Source organism: Pteropus medius, unplaced genomic scaffold (assembly GCF_902729225.1).
Source record: "Pteropus medius unplaced genomic scaffold, Ma_sr-lr_union100, whole genome shotgun sequence".
Lineage (NCBI taxonomy): Eukaryota > Metazoa > Chordata > Mammalia > Chiroptera > Pteropodidae > Pteropus > Pteropus medius.
Window position 1 is genome coordinate 17742212 of NW_024349801.1, and position 22010 is coordinate 17764221.

Genomic DNA, 22010 nt, shown 5'->3' on the forward strand with positions numbered 1-22010 from the left:
GATGGCAAATTCATTAGCCCTTCTTAGCCTCCTGAAGAGGAAATGGGGCTGAGATGAAAGAGTGGCTCATTTTCTTAACTCCCCCAACCATTCACTTCCAACTAACTCTGCCGTCTGGTTTCCCTCAGCATCAGAAACTGGAACTCACAGGTGGGCTGGCATATTGTCCACACAGGATATCCCTAAGTGCCCTCAGCCTTGATTCAGGCAAAGCACTCAGGTTAGAGCTGTTAGTCTCCTCCTGGGGCCTTGCCTGGTTCATTACTGGCTCTCTGGACACCCATCCCTCTACACTCTCTGGAAGACAGAACCAAGATGGAGAGAAATGCTCTCATAAGGCCATCCGACACAGTCTGCTACTGCTGCTCCTTTGGAGAAAAATCTCACCCAACCTGGTCTGCATCATAAACGTGTCCCAATCCAAGACTCGGCCCAGGACTCATGGATCCTGAGAAATTATCAGAATCCAGTTCTCAGTGGGCCCGAGCAATAACGAATGTGAGGGAAGAAGCAGACTCATTCACACTCATTTAAGGAGATCCACAGTGTGGTATTTGCTGTGCCCGGTCTAGGTTCTGGGGATACAGAAATAAAAAGATACATCTCCCTCAGGACATTAGGACCCAGTGAATCTTTAGAGATCATTTATTTCCACCTATCCATTTAAGTCATGAGAAGACTGAGACCCAGAGATGAGGAATTGACCCAAGATGCTCATATGATTTAAGCCAATTAGGTGCTTTCCGGAGACTTTTCAAGTTGGAGCTACAGAAAACGAATGTGTAGTCGGGGCTTTCAGTCAAGACTAGGACTAGAGTGAAGCGAGGGGAGATGCCTCATGCAAAATGTACGGAGGTATCCCTATCAGGATCTGTCTAGACAAGCGTGTCTGTAAGATGAGAGAGTGGGACCCAGGAATGGTGAGAGATACATGGAGAGAAACTCTTTTTCAAATCTGTGGCTACTCCAGTGCTGTCTAGTCCCCTCTATCACTTAAAACAGATGAAGTCAGGTGTCTGTCACTTGCCACCAGAGAGTTCTAATTGTGAAAATTGCTATACCCATCTCCCTCACATCTGCTTCTGCTTTGTGACTCAACTCAACTGTTCTGTCCCTCACTTCTAGCCACTGGCACTAGGCCCACTCACATACTATGGGGCCAGTGTCCCCTCCTCAAGTACCTGTCTCCACCAGGATCTCCAGAGCTGATGGGTGGAGGCTCTCAAAAGCCTGACTAGCCCCCTCCATTAAGGGCTTGATGACCCATGGTGGCTTGAGATGGAAAGACAGAGTATAGAAATGTACATGAGTCTCAGCTAGGGAGGCAGGAGGGACTGTACTAGATGATGGAATAAGTCAAATGTTGTCTGAGCAGAAGGATGGTCTAATTCATTCTGAATGAACCAGGAAGGCCATGGAAAGGATAAAGAGATAAAAGTCACTGCAAGCCGAGAGACAAGATGCTGGGGTTCATTCTGTCATGACCAGTAAACTGAAGCACTGACCAGACACCTCTGCCTGTCCTCCCACAGCCCACATTCTAGCAAACCATTAGCTCTTCTCCTGCCTGCCCTCATCCACAGGCCACCTGTGGATCTTCTGTGACCTCTCTGCCTAAGCTAAAGATTCTGCCCCGATGCCCACTGTCCCAGCCTCATCTCCAGGGCCGGTCTTGCCACCAAACCCCACTGCACCACCCCTGAGTCCAGCATCTCCATGTTAGGACTAGCGGTAAATTAAGGGATGTGAGAGCTGTTTCCTGCTGCCGGCACCTCCCCTCTTCCATCTGACCAGACTGAGACAAGGCAAGATGGACATGGGAGGCCTACGATGGCAGCCGTGGGGTACAGTAGGGGAAGCCGGAGTGGTGACCAAAAAGATTATTTTAGAGGCATCAGAGTTTAGGCAAACTATTTGCCAAGGTGGCTTCTTTGTTGGAAGCAGCTCAGTGTCTCGGCCTGCAAAAAGCTGGGAGGAGCTTCTGCCAACTCAGTTCTCCTTTGAAAAGAGAGTTCCTCCTCAAATAGGCACATGTGACACAGCTGTGGGAGTGGAAAACCAGCCAGAAGTCACCAGGGAGAAGACATAGCTTCAAATTCAGGAGGAGTTTAGTGTTTCATGTCACACATCACAAATTATTTTCTCTGCACATTCCTGGGAAGTTTGGGGGAATAAGCTTTCTGCCTTATCTTTCCTAGAGCAGATGCCAGGAGCTGGCCCTAGTGATGTTTGCTTTTAAGCAACAGTGAGAATGGGTGTCGGCAGCCCCTGGGCATCCTAGTGAGATTAAGGAATGGATCAGACTGTCTCCAGATGAGGACGAGAGAGAAGAGGGAAAAGTCGGGATGGGGGAAGGGGAAGGAATGGGATGGGATGAACAGCTAGGGAAGGAAGCAGGACGGAGAAATAGGATTAAGCAGCGGTACCAAGTTAGAGTTTGCAAAGCTGGCTCCAGGTGGTGATGCTTATGAATGTGGATACTGAAGTCTCACTGCCAAGGTATAAATCCTAGGTGTGCCCTTTACTTACTGTGTGACCATGGATGAGTTACCCATCCTCTGAACTTGAGTTTATCAGTAAAAGAGTACCTACTTCCTAGGATTGATGTGGGCACTGAATAAGTTGACATGCATGTGACCTTTTTAGCACAGCATATAGCACACAGCAAGCACTCCATCACGATTAACACTCTACGAGGAACTTCTGTGTAATTTGGTTACACTGGGAACAGGTAGACAGAGAAGTCTGGGTCCTTGGTCTCTCTTGATCTCAACAGTTCTGCTTTGAATACCTGAATCACAGGTGACCAGTCTACCTTGACCTGTGAAATCAAGAACTCTATCAAAGCAGAAAATCCCAGCATTAACCTTTCATGTTCCATTGTGAAAGGAATAAATAACTGGAGTATTACTTAAAGATATGCAGATATCTAGGTCGGCTAACCTTAAACCTTTGGCAATCTGGTGTTAAGTGTGCCCTGGTTTTTCCTCCGGCTTGAGTCTTCTGTAAATGAGGTCTCTGCCTGCAGAATATATCACTGAAATTAAGGTTCTGCTGCTTTGAAAAAGAATGACAAAGTTTGAAAACTACCATCCTAGATAATAGCACCACTAGGTACAGGCTTGTGCCCTTAAGATCCACTAGAAGTCACTTCTCTCCAGAGGGAACACTAAGAAATCCAGCTCCCTGAGACTGGACACAGGGAATGATAGCTAAAAAAAAAACCCAAGTCCCACTTTTGATACATATTGGTAATAAACAGCGAGTGTATGATGTAATTATTTATTTTAAGAGACACTCCTTTCCCACCTATGAGCCATGGCTTTCAATTTTACAAAGCCAAAATTGAGTTCATGGAGAGACAGGGCATCGTTTCATGGACTATAACCTTTGAAAATGAATTTAAAAGGAAGAGAGAAAGGTTTTCAGATATGAATAGCCGGGGATTGATCGAGCGGTAGGAAAGTGACCCTGCCAGAGAGTCGCCCAGCAATGAGGCTCACACAAGGCAGCTGTTGGTCTCTCCCAGGTAAGAAGTGAGAGTCGCCCTCTGCCCTCCTCCACCCTGGCCCTGGCACTCTTGAGCCTTAAGAGAGGAGGTCAGACCCAGGGAGTGAGGAGGGGCAAGGGAGGCTGGTTAGTAAGAAGCAACCTTCAGTAAGAACATTAAAATATCGATTTAGGGTCCATGCTTGCTATCCGGCCCCAGGGCTACGTTTTAGCATCAGGATGTATTGAAGTGTAACGTTAAGAGCCTTTGCTGAGGACAGCAGGAAAATCCACTCACACCTACATGGAAATCCCCTGAACACATACCATTCAGCACATGTTTTCCTTGAAAACATCACTTTTATTTTTAGTAGGAATCCTGAGGAGATGAGTCTTTTTAACTACTTAATTTCTGCATGTTTTTTAAAGAACTTTTTAAAAACTTCAAAATCTTAAAATTATTTTCCTTCAGCACATGTGTACCAGAATTTCTGGCTTTTGATTTTGTTTTCTGGTCAAACAATAACAACAAAGACTGGCTAACTTTTTTTTTAAAGGAATTTCTTAGACGGGTACAGGGTCGCTCACAGAAAAAAAAGGCGAAACCAAAAATGTACTATGCTTTGGGAAAGAAGGCGACTGGGTGGCTCCTGGGAATGCCAGCATGCCGACTGGCAGTCGTCTTTCTAGAACACGGGGAGACAGAAGTGGATTCCCTCTCCTTTACCCTCCCCAACTGTGGGCAGAGTGAGTGACAGGTCCTCCCAACCACATCAAAGGAAGGAGATCATTCAATTTCTCCAACGGGAAAAATCACGCTCATGTTTGGACAATTTATCATGTATGTGTCTTTTTCACGTAAGTAAAGTATTCAAACACAGCTTTTAGTCAAACTCTCAAACTGCAGACAGAAATTGGGCATTCTCTAGAAATAACAGGGGAGGGGTTTGGGGAGAAGGTTTTGGTTTTTTTTATATATCTTATTCCATCTTAATATATACTCTGGATTAGATGCTGATTAATTTGGCACTAAGGGCTGCTGTTAATCAGTTGCATGTCAGCAATCGTTTTCTAGAGACATTTAAATTATGAAGCATAGTGGGATTAACTGCACTGTTGCAAATTACCTCTTTATAAAAGTATAAGTAAACCCGATGTGCACACCAGGGGTGTCATCAGCAACTGTTTACATTCACTGCGATTCTGGGGATTATGACAAGGCTCTGCTTGAGCTGAAGAATCCAAATGCATCGTGTTTAACAAAGCATTTTAAATTCCGAAATCCACCGCAGAGACCTGGGATTTCCAAAGCCAATTTCCAGAGTGACAACCAAGCACATTTTAGGGTCACACTTGGCAGAAACCTTGGCTGCACCTAGGAATGGTACATGTCTTTCTGCCCCAGAGGAGAGTGATCAGGTAACCTTGCCCCCCACCCCAGCCCTCTCCCAAAGCACACAGCCAAGCAGACCTTCATTGTCACTGTTGGGAAGGTCCTGGGCAAATGCCCAGTCAGTCGGGACAAGAAGGGGCAGGAGCAGTCAGGAAGGAAAAGTAACTGTCGTCGGGTTCCTAATATGCTCCAGGACTTGTTTGGGGCTTTTCTGGGGCTTCTCTCTTGATTATAAGAACACTAATAGAAAAAAGACAAAATTTGGAAAATAATGAAGAAAATAAAGTAGGAAAACTAAATCATCCAGAATCCCACACAACCAGGGACAACCATTAGATTTTTCAAATTCTTGCTTTAGGCTTCCCCTGGGGGTGGGATGGGGACTGTATGCAGGTGTGCTCCTCCATGTTGCTTTCAATACTTTAATACTTTCTGTGAAACAAATAGGGAATAAATAACTAAATTTATGTGCATAATTAGGGTCATAATACATGCAGATTTTGCATCCTGCATTTTTCACTAAACACCATATTGTGTTTTCCCATGTCATTCTAGTCTTCAAAAATAACATTGTGCTTTGATTACAAAAGTGATACAGGCCCCTGGTGAAAACCTCTGCAGTCGACAGAACTGGTATTTCGCCCCTATTATCTCGCCAGCAGACCATTAACGCTGCTCACATTTTGATACAGTTTATCCACTTTATTTTTTCCTCTTCATAGATCAAGTTATATGTGTCTGTGTATATATGCATGTATTTTCGCATATGTGCATTTATACAACTTTCACCCTCCTTTTCCACCTAAATTATGTGGTTTTTATTGCAACTTAAAGACAAATTAATATTATATAACAGTACCTTATTTTGCCTCGACAGTACCCAGTGTTGGGACATTTGGGTTGCTTTTGATGCTTAATATGATAAACAGTGCTGAAAAGAACATCTTTACATATGAAATTTTATATCTGTCTCTAATGTTTTCTGAAATCTTTGAGAAATTAATTAAAACTTTGGCTCAGTTTTATGCTAGGCTTAAAAGGCTGTCATTGCTGCCTGTGCCTAATACATTTAGTGAATACTGAATCCTCATTAAGGCAAGTGGTTTGTTTTTATATAGTAGGATGCTTCCAGTGATGGAGTGCTCACTACCATTTGAGTCACGTCCTTCCATACTTGGCTATCACAAACATTTGAGGGTCTTTCCTTATATCGAAACAGAATTTGCCACTACGTAACAGCTATGTATTGGGGACATGGGGGACTAGCTAGTTTCTAACAGTTCAGACATTCCTCTGTGCTCTCCCCCCTTCAGGCTACTAAACTCACGGCACTGATGAGAATGTATGGCCCCTCTCCATCACTGATCCTGTCCTCTGGTGCCCCTGGTGTCCTCATTCCTTTTGGAGAGAGGCCCAGCCCTCACGGGATGACCCCTCACTCTTTCTCCAGCTCACAGGTATTTAGGAAAATAACTCGATCCTTCTATAACTGATACAATGTAGATGTGTCTTAGCCATATCCTGTGGACAGTAACTGTACCAGAGTTAAGCTCACCACCACCTTTGCAGCCAGACCATTCCAGATCTTGGCCCTACTTTATCCCTCATTGGCTGTGTGACTCCAGGCATGTTTCCGAACCTCTCTGGACCATCAAGGTTGTAAAAACAATGAAGAGAGATGATGGTGCACATGCAGAGCTCACACAAGCCATGGGGCAGGGTTTGTGCTCAGTGGTGTGCAATCTACTCTGTCTGGTGATGAATCCTCCACCTGGGCAACTTTGGAACGATACGGAGGAAACATGCCATTCGATGGCTCCTTTAGATCCTATGGTGGCAAACTCTCTGGCCCCAGGAAGTCTGTAAGCCCAGAGATTGGAATGAAGCACCCTGTGGTTTCTAATGTCCCCACAGGTTACTGTACAGTGGGGAAGAGTGATGGGGAGCTGGCGGGGCAGGACTGGTGTGCTCAGACCTGCTTATCCGGAGCGTCCCTGTGGGAGGGCACAGAAGCTGTAAGTCAGACCTGCTCAATAAGTGGAGAGGCTTCAGGCATGGCTGGTTCCAGGTCACCCATTCAGCTCTGCTTCTGAGGAGCTGAGAAGTCTATGCGGAGTCACACACACACACACCACCCCCACCCCCACCCCAGGACCAGGACCTCCAGACCTAGGATCAGCTCTGGAAATGGAACATATGAAAGTTCAAAAAACCAAAACAGGGGGAAAAAATAAAGACTTTGGTTTCGCCTTCCAAAATAAATGGCATTTTTATAAATAAATGGCTGCTGTCATTTGGTCAGAAATGAGCATGCTTTTAAAATTTGTTTAAAATGTAATTTTAGGAGAGGAATGAAAAAATGGTTGGAATTACTCTGGCAGTTCTGATAATGAGTCCTGCGCTCTCACCAACCCCAGTGTTGATCCAGGGTCTGATAACAGCCATAAAAGAGGAGGGTCAGAGGAAGAGCTAGAAGCCTGGGGCTCCCTGCTCTATGGGAATCATGCTCTCAGCTCAGGTGACATCGGGGACAAAAATGTCAGGAGGGAAGATAGCTGCTTAAATTTCATTGGCTCAGAGCGTCAGGATGGAGCTCATGAGATGTCAGTAAACAAAGGTGTTGGAATGTCTTTCAAACATCGTTTCAAGCATTGATTTTCACTGTCTCGCCCCACTGTTATGCAGTTAGTTGTACTTACTGCTAAGATGCCCTCTCCCTATATTGTCTGTGCTCCACCAGAGTAACCAACATCCAAGGGAGGGTGCCTGCTGTGTGCCTTAATGCACCCCGCTCTACCACCTCCGCCTTCACATGACCACTCCTTCTGGGTAGAAAGCCTCCCCCTGCCCGGCGCATTGGGCAAATCCCTATTCATCCTTTGAAACCCATTTCAAAGGTACAGAAACCAAGAAACCTAGGCGTCACCCATCTCTGACAGCTCCTCCTCCCACAGTCCATCACCAGGTTCCATTGCTTTACCTCTCAAATCTTTCCCCTCTCCGTCCATCCCACTCCCCCACTGACAGCCCTCACCACTTTTCTCCAAGATATGGCCACCTCTGTGTACAAGTACTAGACTAACTGTGTCACAAACTGACCTCGTTTCCTTCTTTCAGCAGTCCTATGGTCCTCGCTTGAGAGATAACAAAAATGAGGGTATGCAGATCCACGGCGAACTTGGTCAGTGACCTTGGGCAGTTTGCCCCCTCCCTCCTGGGCCTCAGTTTTCTCATATATAAAATCGGAGTGGGGGGAGGGGCTTGGGTCACATTGTCTTTAAGATTCCTTGTAGTTCTAAAACTTGAAACTTCACATTTTCTTGCTTAAAAAATGTCCCTAATGGATCTTGTTTTCAGTTTTATATTTGGAACTAGGAACGTTTTAAGAATAATACTGACCAAATGGACAACATGATAGGACAGTTAAGGCCCAGCAAAAAATGGTTAAAGGAACGGGTGCCGTTCAGCTTTGAGAGGGGAAACCACAGGAGTAGCATGAGCAGACGTCAGAAAGTCCTATGAAAGGGTATCACGTGGAAGAGGCAGCACATGCCCTCCTCTCCCTCCAGAAAACAGTTTCGAACGAAGCACGGGAAATTTCCAAGAGGCGTGTTTCAACTGAATTTATATAACTTCCTGGATCTGTACTTCCAAGAGAGGAAAGTTCACACGCCTTAGAAATAAACCCAGGTTAAAAAATGGCTCTGCCCCTAAGACCATCTTGTCGAATTTTTGAGCCTCAGTTTCTTCACCACTAATATGGGGCTAAAAGTAAACCTGCCGCAGAGGATTGTGGTGAGAATTAAATAACATTCACAAACTGCTTAGCACAGCACGGACACTTACAGCTAGTTGCAGGTCTGATCATTACAGTTATTATTGTTACTTTTAGCAAAACAACAAGACTGTTTTTTTTCTCACCGTCACTGAAACGGTACAGAGGCGAGTCCCTCCTCTGGAGGTGGTAAAGGCTGCACCTCCCCATGCAAAGCCTCTGGGGCAACAGCAAACACTGTCTCTGAACAGACCACAGAAAAGTATTCAGCGGCATGGGCAGACCTCAGTGCCCGATGCCAGACCCATTTTCAATTCATGGAATTCACCCAAACAACTCACCCTTTTTTTTGAAATCACAGTTTGGAGGAATGACACCACATCGTGGCAGCCAGGGGCCTCCCTCCTTGAACGCTTCAGGAACATTATACTCTCTGAGAAGCACAGAAAGGTCTATTCTTGTGGTGGCCAGAATGCGTACCGAGCTAATGCCAGCAGAGAAGCCAGGGGAGCCGGGGAAAGCGAGACATTTATTAATGTGCATAGGACGCAGTACTACAGAGGGCTGAGGCACCAACCGACACCAGTGTCCTTTATGAACTCAGGGGAGCACCTGGCCCCAAGAAACAGAGGAAAGCAGCAAGGCGAATTCACACATTACAAATTCACTTTAAAACTCACCTCCTTAATCCAAAGTCCTGAAAAGCAGATATCCCTTTGCAGTACCCCCAAGAGCACTCTGACAGTGGTCCTTGACTCCGAGGGAAGAAATGATGATGAAACTTGCTTTCTCCTACTAAGGCCCACACTTTCTACCATTCAGGAACCCCGCAATTCATATTCTTTTAAATATCTTTAGAAAATAAAGTTTGCTTTATTGGCCGGTGATAACAGAAACTTAACAGATGGTAAAACACTATTTTTTGCCATGGGCACGCCTATTAAGGTACCAGTGTATCTACACTTTTGAAAAAATTTTTCTAGGAATCACGCCACATCAACAATAGTAGCAACAATATGATTCAAATTTTATTTTATTTGAAGCCAGTCTGTTTACTGAACAAAGATCTAGGTTTGGGAATCCATGGACACCATGAATAAAGAAGTGCAGGGCTTTTTCATTTTTAATGTCTTGGTTGAAACTATGAGCTTAGCCACCAGGCCAGGGGGTTCTCATCCCCAGCTGCATGTCAGAATCACCCAGGGAGCCTCACAAAATACTGATATTCAACTCCACCCCAGGAAATTAAGTCAGAGTCTCTGGGCATGTGACACAGTGCAGATAAATCAATCGAACCTTAGATCTCCAGGTTTCAGCTGTCTGTCTGATAGGGGACAGGCACCACCTTCCCCATCCATATAACAGGAGAAGCAATATACCAATTTCGTAGGGCTGCTGCAAAAATTAAATAAGTTAGCTCCTGCGAAACACTCATTAGCACATGCTTGGCTCCTAAGACCATATGGGTGCCACACTGGACCGTGGGCAACAGCCTGACATCATCACATGGGTAGGAAGCTCTCTCACACAGGGCAGTATAAACCAGGGGAGTATGCCTGAGCCCCAGGGTCCTCATCTGGTAAACAAGATAATAGCAGTATCTACCCCCAGAAAGTCATTTTGAAGATTCAATAATGCAAGTTATGTAAAGCTTAGCACATGCGTGATATAATACATACCAATTTGTGTTGATTCTCATTTTGTAAAAGTGATATAAACCTAGAACTATCTTGTAAAAGAGATCAATGTTCTATTACAGAGCTGTCTGGTTACATGACTTGCCAAAAGTCACCAACTTGTAAGCAGAATACCTAAGATTTGAACCTCAGACCGCCTTTTCTCCTAAGTCCATGTTTTCCCTTCTCCATCAATCACATTATTACAGTGACTTGGTTGCTTTCTCGGTGAGAGCTGATGCTCTGAGCCTGGCATTCGAAGCCTTTACATGTGGGCTCCAACCAGGCTTTTTCAATCAGTTCTCCACTTCTATCCACTGTTTCTAGAATGTGCACTATGCATTATCGACTTTGGGCCTTAAGTCACATTTCTACATGTGCCCAAATCCTTCCCCTCTTCAAGACCTGGTCCACATGCCTGCCCCCTATCACCTACCAGAAGTGCTCCCCACCGCTGAGGCCCCATAGCACTTGCTGGTTATCTCAGTCCTTCTGATAGTCTCATCTTGCTTACAAGGCATAGCTGTCCTGCCGGACCGCACTGTGGGCTCTTAGGTGCTGGGATCTATACTAATTGTGTCTGTGCTGACCACTGCCCTCTATAACTCATTTTTAAATGGAGGCTGACAGGGAGACATGTTTGCCATAAATCGACCCATTTCACTCATATGCAACGTCGTAGACACATTCAACATTATTAATGTTCCATGAAGTTTGGCTGGGAAGAGTTTGGCAAACTGTCCATAGTGATTTTCTGACAGTCATGTTGGAAATTCAGTGAGGCAGATGGGTGTGGTTAGCAGCATATGGCTTAGAGAGTAGGTTCACTGTTTATGCATTTTTACTAACTCCAACTTTATGTTTATGCGTAAAGAAGGGAAAGAATTCAAAATTAAGTTGTACATTTTGAGAAGTTGTATTAATGCTCTCAAACAAGAAGCAAATTCAGGGATGTGGAGAAGATCCTGGAGAGGGAGTGTGGAGGGACTTTAGTCCCATCTCTGCCACCATCTGGGGTGTGACCTTGAGTGAGTGAATTCCTCTTCCAGGGCCTCTATTTTCTCAACTGTCAAGTGAGGAAGCTGGACTAGAAAATCACATTTGTTTCAGGTCCAGCATTCCAGGAAACATGGAATGTCAATTCAGTGGAATTTGCAGACTCTGAGATTTGTTCTTCAGGACCATCAGGGAGTGAGAAAGCTTGAGGGTTCTTGCCCCTAGAATGACCTCTCTCACTGACCAGGGGCCTGAACCTGATGGATTGAGTCCCTATGTTTTCTGGAATCATTTGACAGATAAGCAGATTCTAAACTATCTTTCCAATATGGAAAACACTGCTCTATAGGATGTGGGCTTAGGAAAATAGATCAAGTCCTATTTGTTTTACAGAAATACATACGGGCCTTAACCATCTTTTAACTCCCAGATGACTAAATCTTAGCTCTTGGAGATCAGCCCATCCAACTGCCTTGTTTCATGGATGGGGAGAGTGAGGCCACTGGAGGGGAAGTGACTTACCCAAGGCCGTAAAGGGCAATGGGGTAGACAGAGCTGGGGCTAAGCTCATGTTCTCCCAGTTCAGGGATCGTCTTACTGCACAGACTCTGTTGTGGGATTTCATGTAGGCACAGCTGGGGCTGGAGAGAGATCCTGAGCCCTCCACAAAAGAGGGAGCTGGCTACACAGAACCACATGATACCCTCATCTCATCTCTCCTGTAGTCAAGCAGGTCAGAGCTGGAGGGACAGTGGAGAATGTCCAGTCTTGTGTCCCCACCACGGGAGGAGCAGTGAGCCAGGGGCAGAAAATCCTTACCCCCAATGTCATGGTATTTGGAGTTGGGGTCTTTAGGAGGTAATAGGGTTAGATGAAGTCATGAGGGTAGGGCCCTCATGATGGGATTAATGCCCTTATAAAAAGAGGAAACAGAATCCTACTCTCTGCTCTCCATCAGATGAGGGACAAGAAGAAGATAGCCATCAGCAAACCAAGAAGAGTACCCTCACCAAATCTGCCAGCACCTTGATTTTCGGCTTCCTGCCTCCAGAACTCTGAGAAGTCAACGTTTCTTATTTAAGTTCTTCAATCTATGATTATTTGTTAGAGCATCTCAATCTGACTAAGACACTAATCTTACACAACCTTTTCATTTTATAAATGAATAGACTGGAACCCAAAGAGCAGCAAGTGACTTTTTCAAAGCCACATAAGACTTAGGACGTTCTGCTAAACCATTAGCAGCTTGCCCTGTCCCCACTCCCTTTCTAAAGGGTCAGAAAATTCTCGACCCTTTCAGGCGCATCCAGAGAAGGTTGGAGCCACTCCACGCATCTGCCAAGGCTCTGGAATTCTCATCATCAGGAAGACTTGAAAGATTTCCTGTTTTTAAAAAGCTGAAATGGAAAAGTGCTGTCATTTTCTTTAAATACATTCTTTTGAATAAAACATCTATTCTTGATGCCAGCAGCAAGCTTCGGAACATGTTCAAGATGACATGATTGATAACAAGAAGGCTTTTTCAAGATGTTTCTAATTTCATCTTCCTGGTTAAAGAATGCGAACTTTCTAACATGATGTATGGCCTAATAAGAAGGTGTGCTCGAACCGGAGTTATTTATTTATGCTTCCATCTTTGACAGATGAATATTAACTACTAAGAAAATTGTAAAGCCAATTAGTAAAAGCTGAATAATGTCCATGTGAGAATGTGAGCACAGAAACACACGTTACTTCTCATCCAAACATGAGAGCAGCAGACATTCTCTGCCTTACCCTGGGAAGCCTGGGCCAGGCCAGGGCATGGTGGCTCTTCTCCCTCCAAGGACCCTCATGTTGGCCTTGAGGAAGTCCAATCTGGGAGCTGATTCTGGGAGGCTCAAGGGAGAGTCACACTTGCTGTTGAATTCCCTCCATGCAGGACCTGCAGAAAAAGTGCATTTCTGCCAGTCTTGCTATTCAGCTGTCCGACCTCCAGCACTGAAGGCAGATGAGGAAGAAGAGGGGAAAGCAGGGCTCCAAAGACAGGAGGGAATCTGCTGTAAGGAAAATGTGAGCAACAAATCCCCCAGTCCCACACCCCTCATCTCCTCCAAGTCTTGTCTGCTCTTTATGCTAATGTTGCTCCCAGGACCTGCACATGCAATAAATATTTACTGAGTAACTACTATATGCCAGGCACCAGAAATAAAAATAGACACAAGTCCCTGCTCTCGTGGGGCTTCCAGGCCAGAAGGCAACCCAGAAGGACCCCTCTGGGGACCCCGAAATGAGGTCACACGCTGGGATAATGCTGGATCTTGCTCCTCAAGTCTGCCTTCTTACTGAAGCTGAGGAGGGGAGGTGGAGGGGCTGATGGCAGCTTCCAAAATTAGCAAGAGGTTAATATATCCAACACATGCTGCAAATGTTGTGTGATGTTTCCAAAGACGAAGAACAAACAACCTGAGATTTCACTTGGAGGCTGTAAATTATTCTTTCTCCCAGCACCCTGGGCACCAATCTGTCACCCTGCATTTTGTAGCCCAGTTGCTAATTTTTAAAGATCCCTTGACAACTGTTTGCTCCATATTAACATAACACTACCATGGTGCAATTTAAGAAAGCAGAGGCCTATGAGGTGGTGTAGAAAGACATACCCCCATCACCCTGTCCACACCCCCACACCCTGCGTATTAGCCACTGATCGGATCTGCCTAAAAACTGATCTGTATGTTTTTTTCCATTAAAAATAACTTGTCTTTACATTTCTCCCTAGAGAACATACAAATGGCCTACAAACATATGAAAAGATGCTCAACATCGCTAGCTATTAGGGAAAGCAAATCAAAACCACAATGAGACACTATCTCACACCTGTTACAATAGCTATAATCAACAGGACAAGTAATAACAAATGTTGGAGAGGATGCAGAGAAAAAGAAACCATCATACACGGCTGGTGGGACTGCAATTTGGCACAGCCACTATGGAAAACAGTATGGAGGTTCCTCAAAAACCTAAGAGTTGATCTACCATATGATCCCGCAATCCCGCTGCTGGGTATTTACCCCAAAGACTTGAAAACCCATATCCAAAAAGATATTTGCACACCGATGTTCATAGCAGCATTATTCGTAGTGGCCAGGACATGGAAGCAACCGAAGTGTCCTATGATAGATGATTGGCTAAAGAAGCTGTGGTACATATATACAATGGAATATTACTCAGCCATAAGAAAAGACGAAATACTGCCATTTGCGACAACATGGATAGACCTCGAGATAATCATGCTAAGTGAAATAAGCCAGACAGAAAAGTTGAAAATCACATGATATCACTTATATGTGGGATATAAACCTAAAAGCAACAAGTGAACAAGACAAATAGAGAATTAGGGACATGGACAGTGGAGTAGTGGTTACCAGAGAGTAGAGGGGAGGGAGGAGGCCAGAGGTGGACAGGATCAAAGGGGTTAAATACAGGGGGGGGAGGGAGGTGGAAGTGGGTAAAGAGGGATCAAATATGGTAGCTGAAAAGAAATGTCGGACTTTAGGTGGTTAACACAACAGAATATACAGATGTCAAATTATAATGTACATCTGAAAATTATATAATTGTTAACCAATGCTACCCCAATAAACTTAAAAAAAAAAAAAAAAAAAAAACCTGTCTTTAAAGGAAAAGGCCCCTCTCTAACCTGAACCACCAACTGTAACTAAAAACCTAGCAGGGTTCCCATTTACCTCTGTCCCCTGACTCTCCCTGCCTTGTCTGCGGGCCTCACCAAAGTGTGTGAATGGATTTTTCATTAAGACACCCCTGCCTTCTTTCTGAAGATTCCCCGGTGACAAAGCTGATGGCAAGGAGGAACAGAGATCAGATCTACGGTTATAAGATCCTAACATATCTGAGCTAGGAGGAACCTTTGGGAAGTTCCCATCCTGACCCTTGACTTTCTCCTGTTCCAGAAAAAGACACTGCCACAGGAATCAAAGTCAGGGTCGAGGCGGGAACCCCCTGCTCTTGGCCAGGAGATTGTTTCCACCAAACCACACCACTGCCTCCATTTAGGTTTGCTCACTTCTTGGTCCCAAATCATCAATCTGGGATATAACACCCTAAATAAACTGCAGAATTCTCAAGAACTCTTCAAGAAGCCAGTCTCAAGTGTGCCATGAAAAATATCAGCAATGGCAGACAAGATGCTCACACGTGATTGTCCGGAGCACCTCTCTAAGCCCCTTGAGACCAAAACCTTTCATATTGTCAGTATCTATCCTTCCAGAATACAGTACATGAAATTTAAATTTCTCCCTGATGCACAAGTACAGAGTTTGCAAAGTTACAAACTGTTTTTCATGACCAAATTACCTGGCCTCTCCACACCCCCACCTAAGGAAACACACGAGGTCCAAGCACTCAGTTTCAGCACAAAGAACCCTTAAGTTTAATGCAAGAATTAAGTCGTTCTTCATGCCACAGCTGAATCTTCTTTGAGAGGGATTTCATCATCATATGATTTGGACAAACCCACAGAACATTAAAACCATAAACTATGTAGAAGTACACAGCTTAGCAGGCACGGGAGATAAGTTGGGAACTTGGAAAAGTTATTAACACGCTCCAAATTTAGTGTCACAATGTCTAACTGCAACTCATAACGTTAACTATCAGACTGTTTAGTCATCTTTATTTCTCGTCAGAAAAATAAAATTGTCTCCTGTCACGTCGGACAGTCTGAGAATCCATCTTATATCAAAGACAACAAAAAATATATTTTATATGTTTCCAGACCCATCATTTTGGTACAAAAGGACTTCAATTCAAATTAATATACTTGTTCAAAATGCTATTTTTGAAAACCATAGCAAAGCAGCAAGTAAAGAACATTCCATGATATCCAACCTGTTTTGCTTCTTTTTCTTTCCAGTAAGACTGAAGGAGAGAAAAATAGGTATTTATCATTATAAGTCACTTCCCAAGTCTGAATAATTCTCCCTTTCATCATTGTAATCTGGTAATCAGCTCCATAAACATGTAATTATCTGTTTGTGGGAAATGGGGATTTTTTGTGTGGAATTTGCAAAGAAATACACCAGCCCCATCTGATCTCTTGGCGCTGTGCAGGTCTTCTGAGTTTGAGCTTTCATGGTGCACCAGGACCAAAGAAATGGGGCGATGGTGAAATAAGTCAGAAAAAGACAAATACTGTAGGATCTCATTTACATGTGGAATCTAAGGGTATCAAATTCATGGAAACTGAGAGGGGAATGGCGGTGGCCAGGGGCTAGGAGGTAAGGGAAATGGGAAACGTTGATCAAAGGGTACAAACTTTCAGTTATCACATGAGTAAATTCTGGGGATCTAATGTATAGCATGGTGACTAGTTAACACTGACTGCACTGGATACTTGGAAGTAGCTAAGAGTAGATCTTAAATGGTCTCACCACAGATAAAGAAATAGTAATTATGTGAGGTGATGGAGGTGTTAACCAACCTTAATGTGGTGATCATTTTGCAACATAAACATGTATCAACCATCACCTTGAACACCTCAAACATACTATATCAATTATATCTCAATAAAGCTCGGGAAAAGATTTATATGATAGAAAATGATAGAAATAATACAGAGGAGCGTCAGATGGCAAGGCTAAGTGAAGATATGTAAGTCTGATGTAAGCACTGGAATAGAACTTCTCCTATTTCTGCAACTTATTGGTTGTACAACTTGTGGCAAGTTACTTAATATCTTTCTTTGGTTCCCATTTCTCATTTGTAAAACCAGGACAATAATGCTATATCTCCTTCATAGAACTGGAGAAGTAAATGACTAAAACCCTGTAACAGACAGTCTTGGATCAATAAATGTTAGCTGTTTATCCTTTCCTACCGCCTGAGGAATCCTTTTTTTCTGGCTCTTAATCTCTCTTTAATATTTTCTCCTTTGGCCTTTCAAACATGAAAGTTGTCAAATTTCATGAAATTGCTGGGTCAAAATCTACATGCACATGATGCTGACAAGTGAACCAATAAGTAATTTCAAAAACCATGAGTAAACAAATGCATGGAAGCATTCAATGTGTATTTATTTTCAACAAAAGAAAAATGCAAACATTTTGGTAGCTATGAGAAGTATTTCTGTATAAACTATTCTTACTCCACTCAAAAAATAAATAAATAAATAAAAGAATAGGGTGACGATACCAATGCCCTCACCTCTCTCCCTTTACTCCTGTGCCTTGACCATGCCTACATTTCCCTGAAAAATACAGAAGACATCAACCAAACTCCTTACCAAATCAAACTTCCTTTTCTTCCCTCTTCTCACAGCTCAGGAGAGGCTCCCTCCATCGCACAGACCAGTCACTTCACATGCGTCTGGACCTCTGCTCTGTCTTCAGACTTTCCTATCCAGTCCTCTCTCCCTGGATCGCCCATCCTGTCTCACCCACCACTCCCTCACCCCTAAGGGTCCCATCAGTGCAAAGACACGCTCCTGGGTCAGCCATCCTGAAACCAGTACCCTCTCTCTAGACCCCACACTCCCATCTTAACTCAGGAGGCGTCCTCACTCCAGTTCTGCTCCCACCACCCACTCATTAGCAATTTCTGCACCCACCACTCCACTGAAACTGCCCCATCTGAAGCTACTGTAGAACGCCCTCCTCTGCCCAGACTTGAAAGCTGACAACTCCAGGGTTCAGCCCTCGGACCCACTAGCAGATGCTGGCAGCTTCCTGCCCATTTTCAGCATTTACCACAACTGAGCTACAGACCCGAAAAATTCAACTACAAGCACCAGTACCTCTGCCTGAAGGCCTGTTCTGGCCACAGGAGCATGCTCAGCTCACATGGGCAGGCCGGAAGTGCCAGGGAGCTAGTGCCTCCTGGAAGCAGCTCTCAACTCACGGCTGACAGGATTTGGTAGATAAATACCCCAGCTCCCTCACCCTTTGTTGGGGATAACTCTGAAGCATGTTTCACAGTACCTACCAGAGTTCTCACGTTGGGTTGAGCCCCACTGAGATTATTTCATTCTCTTTTGGTCAGGAGTTCCTATGAACTGAATTGTAGTCCCCCTGCCAAATTCATATATTGAAGACCTAACCCCAGTGTGATGGTATTTGGAGATGGAGCCTTTGGGAGGCAGTTATGTTCAGATGAGGTCATGAGGGTGGAGCCCTCATGATGAGATTATGCCCCTATAAAACAGAGACACCAGAAAGCTTGCCTGTTCTCTCTCCCTCTCTCCCCACCATGTGAGGACACAACAAGGCCATCTGCAAGCCAGGAGGAAAGCCTTGACCAGAACCCGATCATGCTAGCATCCTAATCTTAGACTTCCAGTCTTCAGCACTATGAGAAATAAATTTCTGTTGTTGAAGCCATCCAGGCTATGGTATTTTGTTATGGCAGCCTGAGCTGACCAAGACAGGGGCTTTTATGGTTAGAAGATATAGAGACCAAAGCCAGCTGATTTAAGAAGTGAGGTCCAGGCTAGAGATATAAACCCAGGAGGCCTCAGCATATAGACAAACAGGTGAAATAATAAAAGGGGGATAAGACACCTCCTATATCACAAGGTGAAGGACTGAAGTAGATACCTCACACCCTCTGTTCAGCACTGCACTAGGGCACATATCAAAAGCTTGGTCCGTGGGACTGTTATTTGCACAAAGTCACACAAGCACATGGTCTTAGAATCATAAAATTTTGGATAGAGCATATAGCTCAAAAACTTAACTTGCAGGTGGGAAAACTAAGGCTAAGATAGGGGAATTGGCTTGCCTGGCATTTTTCTCCCATCAGAGATTGCTTTCACAAGATTTACAGACGCAGCAATAAAGAAAGGAGGTAAAGTTTAACTGTACCTTGATATTCGATTAGACAGGAGGTCACCAATAAACCTTCTAAATGCCAAGGCCATGAGCACTCCTCAGTCTTGACTCTGTGACGGCTCTCTTCCTGTGATGCCGCTGGCCACTCTTCCCTAACTTGGTTCCATGAAATGACACTCTCCTGATTTCCTAGCACGAAAAAGAGGGAAGAAGAAAAAATTAAAAGGCAGAAGGAAAGTGACTTAGGGTAGGTTCCCAAGAAGCAGATCCTGCGGCAGGAGTCAGGTGCATTGAGTCAGTGGGGAGGGCTCCCAGGATGGCAGTGAAGGAAGCAGGACAGGGCAAGGGCAGGCGCCAAGAAGGATGTGACCTCAAGCAGACTGGCCTGATTCTGCAGGGAGCCTGGAGCATGAATTGCACCAAAAGTTGGTCCCATGTAGCAGAAGGAGACCAGCCTTGCATGCCACTTTTAGTCAACAGAGTGGGCAGTGGGGGCACGGGGAGGGAGCATTCCAGGGCAGTTGCACTTTGGGCAACCCTTGGTGGACTAAGGGCAAGTCTGCCCAGAAGGGGGCAGCTGTGAGTCAGTAGCATTCAACACTCACACAGCACTCAGAGATGGAAGTACCTGCCCTGAAAGGAGGTCTGGGCAGAGCTCCACCATATCCACTATGGATGGAGGGAGTGGAAGGAAGGAGTGGAAGGAAGGAGGAGGGGAGATGAAGGAGGGAGGAAGGGAGGGAGGAGAAGGGAGGGAGAGAGAGAAGGAAGGAAGGAAGGAAGGAAGGAAGGAAGGAAGGAAGGAAGCAAGGAAGCAAGGAAGCAAGGAAGCAAGGAAGGAAGGAAGGGCAAATGCATTAACTAATCATCTGAGACATGCACTAGGGGCTTACATTCTCATTATTGAAATCTTCCAGCAAGGTCAGTAGGTAGGTGTTACTAGTTTCAGTTTATTGAAAAGGAAAACAGGAAGCTTGTCTGAGATTTGAATGAGCAAAAAAGAAGCGACCCCCACCCCCAGAAAATGAGCAACCAAAAGTGAGAAAGTGTCAGATTATTTGCTTTCAAAGAGCAGTCCGCAGATCCCAGAGGACCTCAAAAAGCCCCATCCTAGGATTAAGGAACAGGCAGCAGATCTCAATTTCCTGTACTACTTAAACTCTCCAGGCCTCAAGTTCCACGTCTGTAAAATGGGCATGACATCAACTGACTCTGGTAGACTAAATGATGGTCTCCAAAGTTGTCTGCATGCTAATATTTGGAACCTATAAATGTTATCTCATATGGTAAAGGGGACTTGGCAGGTGTGATTAAATTAAGGATCTTCAGATGAGGAGATTATCCTGGATTATCCAGGTGAGTTCTAAATGTAATCACAAATATCCTTATAGAAAGAAACAGAGGCATATTTGACCCAGAAAAGAAGGCCATATGACGACAAAAACAGATTCAGAGAAAGACGATGCTAAGATGCTGGCTTTGAAAGTGAGAAAATGAGCCACAGCCAAAGAATCCACTGCTTCTAGAAGCTAGAAAGGCAAATAAATGAATTCTCTCCTGGAGTCTCCAGAAAGAACCGACCCTGCCAACACCTTGATTTTAGCCCTGTAAGGCTCTCTTTGGAGTTCTGGCTTCCAGAATTGAAAATAAATTTGTATTGTTTTAAACCAGAGTCTGTGGTGATTTGTTAAAGCAGCAGCAACAAATACAATGAATATCATTTCCTCTTAGGAAAACTGAGAAACTGACTCACAAGCTAATGCTCCCAAGACCCAGGGTGGGGCAGGCTGTGCGTGGAGACTGGGAGAGAAGTTGTCATTTAAGTTCCCCAGATCGACAGCTGTTGGAACCCACTGCCTCCCCTGGAGGGTTCCTGAGCATTCCCACAGCACAACCTCCCCCTCAGCCAGGAACCAAGGCAGGAGAAGAACTGGAGTTTGAGAAATGTCTGTTTGATTGGCTTTGTGTTTCCCAGTGTTTGAAAATCAGGCAGCCTGGGTGGTCATAAGGCTAAGTTGTGAATTGGGCCAGCAGTGGGCATTGTGATCTACACAGAGACGTGCAGGCGTGAGGAGTGATTCACCTGGATAAGCGATGCCTGCAACACTCAGGGACCCCGAGGCCCCAGCTAAGAGCAGGACACGGGGCCGAGGGAGTGGAGTTGTCAACCCAACCCACCTCTGCCACCTGTTTGCCCTGGGACTTAGACAAGTCCCCCCAACCCTGATCTCTGTGACGACAGGCACGGGAACTGGGTGGTCCCTGAGGAGCCTTCCTTCTCTGAGACTGGGTAGCTCCAGACTCCTGGTCAGGCCGGTAGCTGGGCAGGCTGACCCTAGTGGGCTTTCAGGATCAGAGGATCACAGCGGCAAAGGCTCAGGGACAGCAAATCCCTAGGGCCTCCCAAGGACAGCCTCAAGAGGCAAGATAGGGAATGTACTGTCGAGATATTTTGTCTAAAAGCAGACCAAAGCAGCCTAAAAAATCCCACATGTTGCACACGTATCCCAAACCAACAGAAACTAAACCGAAGTGCAGCCCTTAAACAGATATGTTTACAGAAAGAGAAGCCAGTCTGTCTTTCTCAATAGGCCTGTTTTAGTCAGAAAACACAGAAATCAGTTCCTAAGAAAATAAGGGGACTGAAAAGGGGCCGGAAGCTCTTAAGTATTCCCAGTAACAGCACTGCCCAAGAATCTTCCAGAACTAAATTTCAATTGCCTGGGAAAAGTGGAATGATCTGGGTGTGTTACTGGCATTGACAGTGACTCCCTGTGGCAGGCTGACGAAGCTAAACTTGGAGAGGAAAGCCACTTGCTCAAGGTCAGGAAGCTACAAAGTGGTTGAGATGAAATTCG

The 22010-nt window shown here is 44.9% G+C and overlaps 1 long non-coding RNA gene across 20 annotated transcripts in view; it reads right to left on the minus strand.

Annotated features, from left to right (window-relative positions):
- Positions 1–22010, minus strand: part of LOC120623021 (uncharacterized) — a 560047-nt gene that overhangs the window by 447535 nt on the left and 90502 nt on the right. For 19 of the 20 annotated variants that reach the window (XR_005658636.1, XR_005658629.1, XR_005658630.1 and 16 more), the window contains one exon: positions 19186–19341. The exons of the other annotated variant lie outside the window; for it this stretch is intronic. This is a non-coding gene — a long non-coding RNA (uncharacterized LOC120623021). The remainder of the gene's footprint in view (positions 1–19185; positions 19342–22010) is intronic. 20 annotated transcript variants of the gene reach the window in all.